The sequence below is a fragment of the Anolis carolinensis genome, chromosome 2 (assembly GCF_035594765.1).
Source record: "Anolis carolinensis isolate JA03-04 chromosome 2, rAnoCar3.1.pri, whole genome shotgun sequence".
In the NCBI taxonomy this organism is placed as follows: domain Eukaryota; kingdom Metazoa; phylum Chordata; class Lepidosauria; order Squamata; family Dactyloidae; genus Anolis; species Anolis carolinensis.
In genome coordinates this window covers 312,799,789-312,812,661 of record NC_085842.1, presented here as the reverse complement: position 1 = coordinate 312,812,661, position 12,873 = coordinate 312,799,789, and the positions used below count along the sequence as shown (strand labels likewise).

The 12,873-nt window shown below is 40.0% G+C and overlaps 1 protein-coding gene across 2 annotated transcripts in view; it reads right to left on the bottom strand.

The window, feature by feature from the left end:
• smad2 (SMAD family member 2) overlaps positions 1 to 12,547 on the bottom strand; it is a 65,029-nt gene extending 52,482 nt beyond the window's left edge. The window contains exon 1 of one of the 2 annotated variants that reach the window (XM_008102770.3): positions 12,399 to 12,547. The gene's annotated coding sequence lies outside the window, so the exon portion shown is untranslated. The remainder of the gene's footprint in view (positions 1 to 12,398) is intronic. The other variant, XM_003216173.4, reaches the window with a different exon arrangement.
• Between the last annotated feature and the right edge of the window lie 326 nt (positions 12,548 to 12,873).

Below are 12,873 nucleotides of genomic sequence, written 5' to 3'. Positions count from 1 at the left end.
GCTCTACCGCCCTGGCCTCGAACCCACTGTTTCCTGTTGGCAATCATGACTTCAGCCCGTAAACATTGATCAATGAGTGCCTCGAGGGTCTGGGGAGGATCCACCTTGGAGATTTCTTCCAGCATTTCAATGTTGAGACCCTCCCGGAATTGTCCCCTGAGGGCTACATCGTTCCAGCCGGTGTTGTGGGCCAGCACTCGGAACTCGGCTATATACTGAGACATAGGTCTGTCTCCTTGGAAAAGGCGACGGAGTTTGTGACCGGCTGCCTCCAAATTGTCCTCGATTCCCCAAGTCTCCTTGAGGTGGTCCAAGAAGCGTTGCGCTGATCTTAGGTGTGGAGAGGCTTGGTCGTACAGTGCCGTCGCCCAGCTGGCCGCTGGCCCGTCTAGAAGACTGTAAACCCATGCCACTTTGATGTCTTCTTGGGGAAACTCGGCAGCACGGGCCTCTAGATAAGCTTGACATTGGCGACGGAAGACATGAACCTTAGAAGCTTCTCCAGTAAACTTGGTTGGCAACGCCATGGCCGGAAGACGAATTCCGCGTTCCTTCAAACCCCTTATTTCTCCATCCTGTGCATTGAGCTTATCACGGATTCGGTCCACCTCATCCTTGTCGATGGTGTAGGTAATCGGCTGGCCGCTCGGCCCAGGTACGACTCCGGTAGACATTCTGGCCGAGGTTAATTGGTGCTTAGGGAGGCGGAGTCAAACTGTCAAGACCCAGGCTGCAGAGCACCAATAACCATACACAGAGGCCAGAATCTATCTAATATCTTTATTGAAGGAATATATAAAGTTAATAAAAACAAGTGTAGAAAATAGTCCAGAATTAGACCTTTCAGGAAAGGTCAGAATTAGTCCAAAAAAAAACAATGTCCAATAAGAAATATTAAGGTCCAAAGTCGTAATCCAATAACCGAAACACTCACTTTGCCAAGCAAAGTGAGGGGAGATGACAAGGTCCTTTAGTCCATGAAACTTGAGCGAGGCTAGGAAATAACTTGATACTTGAAACAAGGCTTGAACGTGGAACAAGGTAACTAAGAACAAGAACAAGGTCCGTGGAATAACTTGATAAAATCCGTGGAACAAGGCAAGGATTGATCCTGGGAAATAAGGCAAAGTCCGTAGATAAACAAAGGCTGGGAAGCAAGGCGAAGGCTGGATAGCAAGGCAAGGCTTGAGCAGGAGCGAGGCTTGAATCGGAGCGCGCTGTCCAGACACAACTCGCTCCGTAGGCTGACGAATTGACTCCGCGAAGTTACTACGCGGGTAAAACACCTAAATAGAGTCTAACTTTCCCGCCGAAGCAGTTCTCTGGGAATCAGAACCGAAAGCTAAACTCTGAGACCAGATGTGAGACTCCCCAAAGATTCTCACGAGAAGCAGTCTTAATTGGCCACATTCTTAGCTGCAATCCTCGCACTCCTGCGCGAAGCTGATTCCAAACTTCTCTGTTGTTTACAAAACTCCCGCCGCAAGAACACGGGAGAAGTAGGCTCTGGGCTTGTTTGACATACTTCTGGGAGACAACTTTCTTGCAGGTGCAAGGTTCCCAGATCTGCCTGGGAAAGATCTGGCTGAGAAGAATCCAGTTCAGACTGGGAAGGTAAAAAACCCAAGTTTTCATCTTCATCAGGAATTACAATGTCCTGAGCAGGACTACAAGGCCCATGGGTCATCACACTTCTCCATCCTGGAAAGAAGTGACAAGTGGAGTGCTGCAGGGTTCTGTCCTGGGCCCGGTTCTGTTCAACATCTTCATTAACGACTTAGACAAAGGGTTAGAAGGCATGATCATCAAGTCTGAAGACGACACCAATCTGGGAGGGATAGCTAATACTCCAGAAGATAGGAGCAGAATTCAAAACAATCTTAACAGATTAAAGAGATGGGCCAAAACTAACAAAATGAAGTTCAACAGGGACAAATGCAAGATAATCCACTTAGGCAGAAAAAATGAAATGCAAAGATACAGTATGGGGGATTCCTGGCTCGTCAGCAGTAGGTGTTAAAAAGATCTTGGGGTCCTCATGGACAACATGTTAAACATGAACCAAGAATGTGATGCAGCAGCTAAAAAAGCCAATCGGATTTTGGCCTGCATAAATAGGAGTATAGCATCTAGATCCAGGGAAGTCATACTACCCCTCTATTCTGCCTTGGTAAGACCACACCTGGAATACTGTGTCTGATTCTGGGCACTGCAGTTTTAGGGAGATGTTGACAAGCTGGAATGTGTTCAGAAGAGGGCAACTAAAATGATCAAAGGTCTGGAGAACAAGCCCCACGAGGAGTGGCTTAAAGAGCTGGGCATGTTTAGCCTGCAGAAGAGAAGGCTGAGAGGAGGCATGATGAGGGCCATGCATAATATGCGAGGAGAAGTCATAGGGAGGAGGGAGCAAGCTTGTTTTCTTCTGCTTTGGAGACAAGGATGTGGAACAATGGCTTCAAACTACAGGAAAGGAGATTTCACCTGAACATTAGGAAGAACTTCCTCACTGTGAGAGCTGTTCAGCAGCTGAACTCTCTGCCCCGGAATGTGGTGGAGGCTCCTTCTTTGGAGGTTTTTAAGCAGAGGCTGGATGGCCATCTGTCAGGGGTGCTTTGAGTGTGATTTCACTGCTTCTTGGCAGGGAGTTGGACTGGATGGCCCATGAGGTCTCTTCCAACTCTATGATTCTATGAACCAATTAATTTTTCCACTCTCTACAATTTATTGCACTGTGTGTTAACAGACAGAAAAAACGGAAAAGATCATCTCCACCGCTATACGTTTACTAAGTCTTGGTATTTTGTTACATAAGAGAGAATTTTACCAAAATACCACAACATTTCAAAATTAAAATTACTCTTTGGAAAGAACTTTTATATAGCCTAAGCTGAATTGTCCTATTAGCGAAGACTGAGAATTATTATGCTGGATATTTGCCAACACAAGTGGTTCTGTATTAGTCTTACAGGTGTAGCTAGCAAGTCTTTTAATACGAACTTTATTAAATTGGTAATTGACTGCTCTAAAGTAAGTTGGTGCTTGTAGTCTCTATGAGAATAAGATGGTTGTATTAGCAAGGGCCCATTCAACAACTAACCTTTTTTTCATTAAGTATTAATGATATCTTCTATATAATTGGATTTGCAGCTGCATAAAATGTTTACATCAAAAATGTTCAGTAGCAGTAGAATATTGTTATTTAAAACAATTATTAAAGCAGCAATTAGCTAATTAGTAGCTTTATCTCACTGCCTTTTAAAACACACAGGCTTGAATTATCATTTCAAAATGTACTGAATAACTCCATGGAAGAAATGCAACTTTACACAAGCCCCTTTCTCTGACTTCACATTGCCAAGGCAATAATAATCAGAAATCAGTGATGATGACAATAAGCTACCTAAGTGTTTCTATGAAATTGAGAACTGCAAAAGACTGGAGCTGTTCAGTAGTAATAGTAGTAACAATAATAACAATAACAACAACAACAACAACTTTATTTTTCTATATCCCGCCTCCATCTCCCCGCAGGGACTCAGGGCAGCTAACACAGGGCCAAACCGAAAAAACAAATAATAAAGTAAAATACATGTAAAACAGCTTCTTCAACCAAGTAAAACATTAAAACCAAATGATACAATATAATAACAATAAAAACCAATTTAAAACATGAAATGATGACATAGAAGAACCACACCATTTAGGAGAAATGGAATAAAATGGGAGGGCGGTCTAGGCGAAAGTGCAGCAATATGTATTATAGTGCCATTTGGGAGCATAGATGAACAAAGTGTTCAAACATTCTCAAGAGAATTGGAGTGAAGTATGACTTCAAGTTATTTCCAGGAGAAAGTAGAATAAAGTATGAAATATAATGAATTCGTTTAAGTGCAACTTTGATCATGGGGACTAGATTATTCAAAAGTGCACTAGAAGAGCCAAGTTTTTAATTTCTTTTTAAAAGATGATAGGGTGGGTACTTCCCTAATCTCCCTAGGAGGGAAGTTCCAAATCCGGGGGGCCACTACAGAGAACTAATAACTAGAACAGTGGTTCTCAACCTGTGGGTCCCCAGGTGTTTTAGCCTAAAACTCCCAGAAATCCTAGCCAGTTTACCAGTTGTTAGGATTTCTGGGAGTTGAAGGCCAAAACGTCTGGGGGCCCACAGATTGAGAAGCACCAAACTAGAACATTATATCAGTCAAGGAGATTTTCCCTACAATTTTGTTTTATAATTCTATTTCTCCACCGGTGACTAAAAGGTTTACGAATGTAGCCTGATCGCTTCCCTAAAACACAAGTACCTACAAGTCTTTTCTGACTTATGGCAGCCCTAAGATGATACTATCATGGGATTTTCTTAGGAACATGTGTTCAGAGGGTTCCCTTTGACTTCCTCTTAGGCCAGGAGACTGTGATTTGCCCAAGGTTACCCAATGGGTTCACATAATTAAGTGGGAATTCGGACTCTATGCACCAGAGTTGTAGTCCAGTGCTCAAACCAGTGCACCATGCTGTGCTTAAAGCACAAGGAATCAAGACTAAAACTGTTTCTAATACAAAGGTGAAAGACACAACTAAGCCTCTTTTTATCACCACTTCACCAGGACAAACTGATGTGATGATAACTCATTGTTCTAACAAAGCACCTAGCAATCGCTTCAAATTCCAAGATCTGAAACAAGCCATTTGTAAAAAAAAAAAAAAAAAAAAAGCATCAAATACACAACACAGTATCTTTTTTAAGAGATCCCAACAACTTGAGAAAAGCTTTAAACTATCTGGCTTAGCAGGTGAAAATATCTTATGATACATGGTTCAATGCTCAAATTTTAAAGAACTAATAACATACCAAAAATCTTAATAAAGACAACTTACTCCTGTAATTTCAGCATACTTTACTGAATTCAATTGGGACCTAATTTTGTTAAATGCACCAGACTCTGGCAAAACTATCTCTAAATATTCCTTGCTTAATAGAATTCTCTGACAGGAAACTCTGGCATGAGCTGGTCCATGAGGTCACGAAGAGTAAGAAGCGACTGAACAAATAAACAATAACAAGAGAATTCTATGAAATTCATGGAGATGCCAGGTGTCAACAAACCACCTGACGACAAACAACAAAGGCAATATTTATGACTTTGACCCTAACACAAATTTATCATGAATTTTTGTGATAGAATTGGGAGAGGTGCCCTTTTTTTACTCTGAAGCCCAGATGTTATAATTTCCAAGGCAGAACCATGATTCAAACCTTGATCATCCAATGTCCAAATCCAACACTCATCCACTACACAACAATGGTTCAGGGACTACCTATACTGCATTCAAATGTGGTTTCCATCAAATGTAAATCAGCCTGGTCTAATCCAGTCCCTTCCAACTGTTGTGGACTATAATGCACTAGGACAATGCTAATTGTAGTATAAAATATCTGAGATAAATAATTTGTAAAAGATTACTGTAAAGAAGGTAGAAGACATCTGTATTTTATATGGCTGTCACAAGAACAAGCATAATAGATTAAAAAGCATTTTAAGGAACAGAAGTCTTAACCTTCACAGTGAAAAAGGCAATATTCTTATTAGAACTACAAAAAGAAAACATGCAAACTTGAGGACTAAAACAAAAGCAGTCTCACCCGTAAACACAATTGTGTCACATATTTAGTAGTCCATATCGTCTCATATATTGGTATGAATTATTTTAGCTAAACAGACATGAAGCCCATTTCTAGGCATGTCAACTCCAAAAGTAAGCCTTGTCAAGATGTATATATTTTGTGCTCCTGCATGTCTTCAAATAGTTTCTCATTTAATTTCAATCCTAGAGCAAATTATCACTGAGTTTTCTGAGCAAGATTTGTGCAAAGGAAGACAGTGCCCAAGGATCACCCAGTGAATTTCCATAGCCTAATGAGGACTCAAACTATGGTCCTACAGAGTTGAAATACAACGCTTAAATCATTATACCACACAAGTTTTCTGAATGCAATTTCTTTTCTTTCCATATAAATGCATCATAATGAAACCGACTACAGAATACTCTATTTACGCTCTTACAGGCAAATCCTACTTGCCTCTATAGCAAACAGGCAATTAAAGGCTTCCTTAGTGGTATTTATCAGTATCACAAAACACCGCTCTTTCTTTGCTATTAGTACACATACAAAACACTTTCAACCTGAATGGTTTCTTTAAACTGCTTTCACACTAGTTTTAAAACACTATTTTTAAAATTGCTATTTGATGCATTTTAGCTTTTCTAATTGCCTACATAAGTTGCCTTGTGAGGGAGATGACCTAAAAGACAGACTAAAACACTTTCTAAAAAGTTAAGAGACCAGACATTTGGAGATTATTTCTGCCCCATCACTCACCTACTATGATTCACTCAACTTTACCTTCCTCCCACCCTTTTGCTCCATGTCTTTTTTTTTTTAAATGAGGCAGTTGTTTGTCATTTGCATAATCAGCACTTAACATGTTCACAGCCCAGATCACCGTAGGTACTAATAAGCATGTTTTCATTTGGCATGTATGCCCCAAAAAAAGACCCTGCGCAGCCTTAGACAGGTGCTTGAAAATGCTCTAGAACACAATTTAATGAAAGTGCACTTCCAGTATATTACCTTTTAACGATCTGAAAAAGCCATTCCTGTATTACAAGAACAAATCTGCCCAACTCAGAAGTAAGCTAGCCTGGGGAAACAGACTTTTGCACAAAGTAGCAATCTAGAGGGGAATACTAACAGTCCCACAAGATTCCGGCCGTGAAAGCCTTCAACTACAGTCCTACAAGTATTCAATGGATAGCTAGCTATTATTTTGCATGTGTTTAAATGACAGATCTTGTATCAGCAATTAAAAGAGTACTGTCTGCTTTTAAATCCCGTCAACCAGACACTATCAGCATCTCTCTTGACAAATTCCAATCAATGTAAATCATTTGTCTTCAAGTGCTAAATGGTTATGTATTTTAGAAGATGCCAGCACTTTACTTTTTTATCCAATGGACATTACCTCAAGATTCTCATAACAGAACAGTTCTTTATCAGACACAGACAGCCCTCTAAGAGTTGGAATTTCCTCTTCTAAGAAAAGCTTGTATGAAAACTAGATTCCAGGAAGGTTAACATGAACAAAAAAGGATGAAAAGTTCTGGAAAGTAAGGCAAATAATTTATTTGGTACATTAGTTACATGCACAAGAAACAAGTTACAGAACATTCCACTTCATGAAAATGGGGGCTATATCTAAAATTTCCAGAGCAAGAGAAAAATAAATTACTGATTATCTCCTTTGTCCTAAACATGACATTGGGAAATTCACAGAACTAGAATGTTTTCACTAGGGGTTTGTTTTTTTGTTTTGTTTTTGTTGGGTTTTTTTTTTGTCATTTAGGAGCACTAGACAGAAATACATAAACTTATTATTGGTTTACTAGTTGGGAAGAAAAAAGGAACATGCACGAGAAAGAAAAATCAGCACAAGCTTTTAAAAGGTTGAAGAACCTCGTTATTAAGAGTTGGAAGAAAAAAGTTTTCATTTTCCCTTTCCACAATTATGGAGCTGGTGGATCGCAGCTCAATTTCCTCCTATATTTTGAGGAGAGAATGGCAACAATGTGATGCTTTACCTCCAGTCTGCACAACACACAAATCTCAGATTGCATTGGAAACACACACCACAACTCAAAGTATGTTTAGTGTGAAGCAAGACTCTTTGTATAGAAAGTCAACTGAAGAATGCAGGCAAAAACACTCATAGGAAGGATAGGAAAAGGAGAGAAAGGGAAAAACCCAACGAAGAGTTCTGAAGATTTGCATGACTTGCCTTGTAAAGACAAAGACCAACCAGAAATATGACTTAGATCTGCACCACAAGCCAATTGTAAACCAGTAGTGCTTCAGTATAATATTTTAAGCATTCACAATTTTATGCAGGAGTGCCTTTCAGTAGGAGACAAACTCCAATATGCTTCTTAATAAATGTGCCTTTGGATGGAGTTTGCATGATGTTTGACCTCTTGACATATTTGCCTTCCCAGGGCAGAGGATTTATGTGGTTTGGAGAAGAAGATATCTGTTCTGCACGCTGAAGTACTTCTGAATTAACATTCAAGCCTACCTCTGACAATCCTGTGGCAGAAATTGGAAGTCCAACCCAGCGATCCCCAGATGAAGCAGGTTTATTCCCACCTACAGGCGGAAATCCTACACATCTTTTACATCCACTGACAAACAAATTATATACAAACAATTTATAATTGGGGGTGGGGGAGTGCAACCCCGTCCCCCAATCCATTTTTAACGGCATTAAAGGCCCCACTAGGGGGAAAAGTGTTGTAATATTACCAGAAAAACTTAGAAATTGTGGTGCCAACAACTCTACGCAACAATGTAAGTACATTGCTGTGCTGGGCTGACCTTTTGAACAGCTGACCAAAAAAATGTTATTTAAGATACAATCCATAACTCTGATTAAATCATGATTAGCATATTTATCTTTTGATATAAATTTGTTCAGCCTTCAAATAATCACTGTAGCTATTATTGGCTGTTAAACCGTCTATACATTTTTTTGGAGGGGTGGTCATTTAAGGTGAAATTTGTAACTTTAAATAAATCACTATTGTAAAATGTATCCTTTAATCTAAGTATATTCACTTAGCCTTCAAAAAATCACCACAGCTACAATTAGGCTGTTAAACCATCTTCACATTTATATTTTTGGGGAAAGGAATTATCACTTGAAATGGAATCAATACATCTGACTAAATTATAACATTTATGCTTAAATATAAATGCAGTTGTCACACCTACTGATAGTGATTGAAGAGTATTGTCATTTAAGATGCAGCTCATAAATATTATAATTGTGATTTGGAATCCATAATTTCAATTAAATCAAAAAAAAATAAATCATAATTCTAACATTTATCTTTCAATGTAAATGTATTTGCATAGCCTTCAAATAAACAATAGAGCAACTATTAGTTGTTAATTTGTCTACACATTGGAAAGAGTTGGGGATATTGTCATTTAAAATGGAATCTCTGATTAAATCATAATTTTAATATTAACACTTCAATATAAATTCGGTGAGCCTTTGAATAATGTTCATTAACTTTTAAATAATCTATGTATGGGGAGGGATTGTCATTTCAGATGGAAACTCTTATTAAATCATGATTATAACACTTATCTTTTTATATAAATGCATTCTCCTATCCTCCGATGAATCACAACAGCCATTATTAACATATATTTGGGAGGAACTAGGATTATTATGATTTAAGATGGAATCCCTGATTAAATCATGCCTTTATGTGTTTTAATTGTTCTGTAACCAACCTTAAGCCATGAGGAGAGGTGGGTAAGAAATAGATTATTATTTTACATTTACTCTTCAATATAGATAAACTCCCTTCATGTTATTAGCTGTTAAACAATCTTTCTTTTTTTCTTTCTTTTTTTTGGGGGGGGGGGGGAGGTTGTCATTCAAATAAGAGTCCATAACTTTGACTAAATCGTAATTATAGTATCTGTGTCATTTTTAAGAGAAGAAAACAGGATATAAATAAATATAATACAAATGAAATCCCTTACCCTTCAAAGAATTACCACTTCTATTTGCTGTTAAAGTTGGCATAGGGCAAACTTCAGTCCTCCAGGTGTTTTGGACTTCAAATCCCATAATTATGAATTGTGGGAGTTGGAGTCCAAAACACCTGGAGGGCTGAAGTTTGCCAATGCCAAACCATCCACATATTTATATATATATATATAAAGATGGTTTAACAACTAATAACTTGAAGAGAGTGCATTTATATTGAAGTGTGTGTATATATATATTCACACATACTGTATACATATACACTCTTCAATATAGATTCCATCTTAAATGACACCCCCGTGTGTGTGTGTGTGTGTATAGTGTTGTTTAAGATGGAATATATGATGAAGTCATGATTAGCATTTTTTCATTAATCTTCAATAAAATATACTCACTCAATCTTTAAAAAACTACCACATCTACTATTAGCTGCTAAGCCATCTATCTAGATAGCTATCAAGATATATATCTAGATACCTGTCTAGACCAGGCATGGGTCAACTTCGGCCCTCCCTCCAGGTGTTTTGGACTTCAACTCCCACAATTCCTAACAACCAAAGGCCATGCCTGGTCTATCTATCTAGCTATTTTTCTATCTATCTATCTAGAGAGATATTTTTGTTGAGGGGTTATCACTTTAAAAAGAATCCATAACTGATTTAATCATGACTATAACATTTATCCTTCAATATAAATGCACCCCCTTCACTTTCAAATACTCACCATAGTTATCATTAATCATTAAACCACCTATCTATGGGGGAGGCATTGTCATTTAAGATGGAATCTGTAACTTTGAATAAATCATAGTTAGAATACTAACTCCACAATAATAAATGCATGCCTTTAGCCATCAACTAAGCACCACAGCTATGATCACATGTTAATATGTACATATTGGGGGTGGGGTGCACATATAGAACATATTTTTCTATATGTGCACAAGTATTTTAATTTCATAGAATGCATCCCAAGTCTCTAAATCATGCTCTAAACTTCAGCCCTCTGGGTATTCTGGATTTCATCTCCCAAAATTGCTAATAGTCTACCGGCTGTCAGGAATGGTAGGAATTGAAGTTCAAAAAAAAAAATGGAAGGAGGGCCAAAGTATCTTTCTTTCTGTCCAGCTACATTTCTATCAAGCTAGCCATCTATCAAGCTATCTATATAGCAACCTTTCTTTCTGTCTAGCTACCTTAATATCTAGCCACTTTTCTTTCAATCTATCTATCCACCTTTCTATTTAGCTACCTTTCTATCTACCTACCTATCTACCTTTATCTATCTAGCTACCTTTCTAACTTATTATAACTAAACTTATTATTATCTAGCTATCCTTCTATCTTGATCAGGCATGGGCCAACTTTGGCCCTCCAGGTGTTCTGGACGTCAACCTTCCTATCTAGCTATCCTTCTAACTTATCTACCTTTCAATCTATCTAACTAGCTATCCTTCTATCAACCTTTCTATCTATCTAGCTCCCTTTCTATCTAACTAACATGCTTTCTTTCTATTGATCTACCTTTCTAACTAACTATCATTCTATCTAGACCAGGCATAGGCCAACTTTGGCCCTCCAGATGTCGTGCGCTTCAACTCCCACAATTTCTAACAGTCTAAAGGCCATTCTACGAGCTTTGAGGAGTTGTGGGAGTTGAAATTCAGAACACCTGGAGGCCAATGTACCTAGCTACCTTTTTTTCTTTCTATACATACATACATATATATATATATATCTTCCTTTCTATCTAGTAATCTATCTACCATTCTATCTAGCTATCACTCTACCTAGATCAGACATGGGCCTATTTCGGACCTCCAGGTGTTTCGGACTTCAACTCCCACCATTTCTGACAACCTACCGGATAGCTAGCTAGCTACCCTTCTATCTTTCTATCTATCTAGCTACCTTTCTATCTAGATCAGGCATGGGCTAACTACCGGCTGTTAGGAATGGTGGGAGTTGAAGTCCAAAACAATTGGAGGGAGAACCAAAATATCTATCTTTCTATCTAGCTATCTTTCCATCTATCTATCTAGTTAGCTACCTTTCTATCTATCTAGCTACCTTTCTATTTAGCTAGCTCTAGCTACCTTTCTATTTAGCTAGCTCTAGCTACCTTTCTATCTAGCTAGCTCTAGCTACCTTTCTATCTAGCTAGCTCTAGATACCTTTCTATCTATCTATCTAGCTAACTTTCAATCTACATCAGGCATGGGCTAACTACTGGCTGTTAGGAATGGTGGGAGTTGAAGTCCAAAACAACTGAAAGGAGAACCAAAGTATCTAGCTAGCTAGCTAGCTATCCTGCTATCTAGATAAGCCATGGGCCACCTTCGGTGTTTTGGAATTAAACTCCCAGCATATTCCTAACAGCCGCCTGCTCTAGAGAGATATTTTGGGGGGAGGGGTAATCACTTAAAACAGAATCCATAACTTTGATTAAATCATGCCAATAACAGACTGTGCAATAATAAAGGCATGCCTTTAGCCTTCAAGTAAGCCCCGCAGCTATGGTTACATGTAAATATATGTGCATATGGGGGGGGCGCCCGTATCGGAGGCTGAAGTGCGTTCGGGCAAAGAGAGGCCTCTCGCGGCTCCCCTCCCCCTCTCGCACCACAACAAAGCCCAGGGAGCCTCCCCCTCCCTCCCTCCCTCCCTCTCTCCCTCGCTCCAGGCCTGAGGCCTACCCCACCCCCGCCAGGCCTCCCAGCCGAAGCCCCTTTCGCCGCCACCCGCTTCTCCTCGATGCAACCTCGGCCTCCCTTCTCACCCTCAGAAGCCTCCGAACCCTCTCTCCTCGCCCCGAGCTGCGCCTCTGCCGCCCTCGCTCTCTTTCTCGCCGTCTTCGCCCTCACAGCTCCTCCGCCACCGCCATTGGCCGGCCGAAAGAACGCCCCGCCCCTACCTCTCTTTCCAAGCTCGTGATTGGCCGGCTCGTTCGCCCGTCACGGGGGAAGCTGCGGTCAGGGGTGGAGACAACGGCAATCCGCGTCCCCGCCCTCGTCTCGAGCTTCGTCTCGAGCTTCCCCCACCGAAGGAGGCGATTGGTCCCTGCGTCCGCCCGTCACGGGGATTGGGTCGGAAGAAGAGAAAAGGGGTGGGGTCGGGTTATCCCCGCCCTTCTTTCTCCTCGGTCCCCGTTTCATCTTTTCCTTCGCTGCCATTGGTCGGCTGCGACCAATGAGAAGACGTGTTTCAGGAAAGAATACGACGTGTTGAGCCCTCGGATTGGTTAAGAGGAGGCA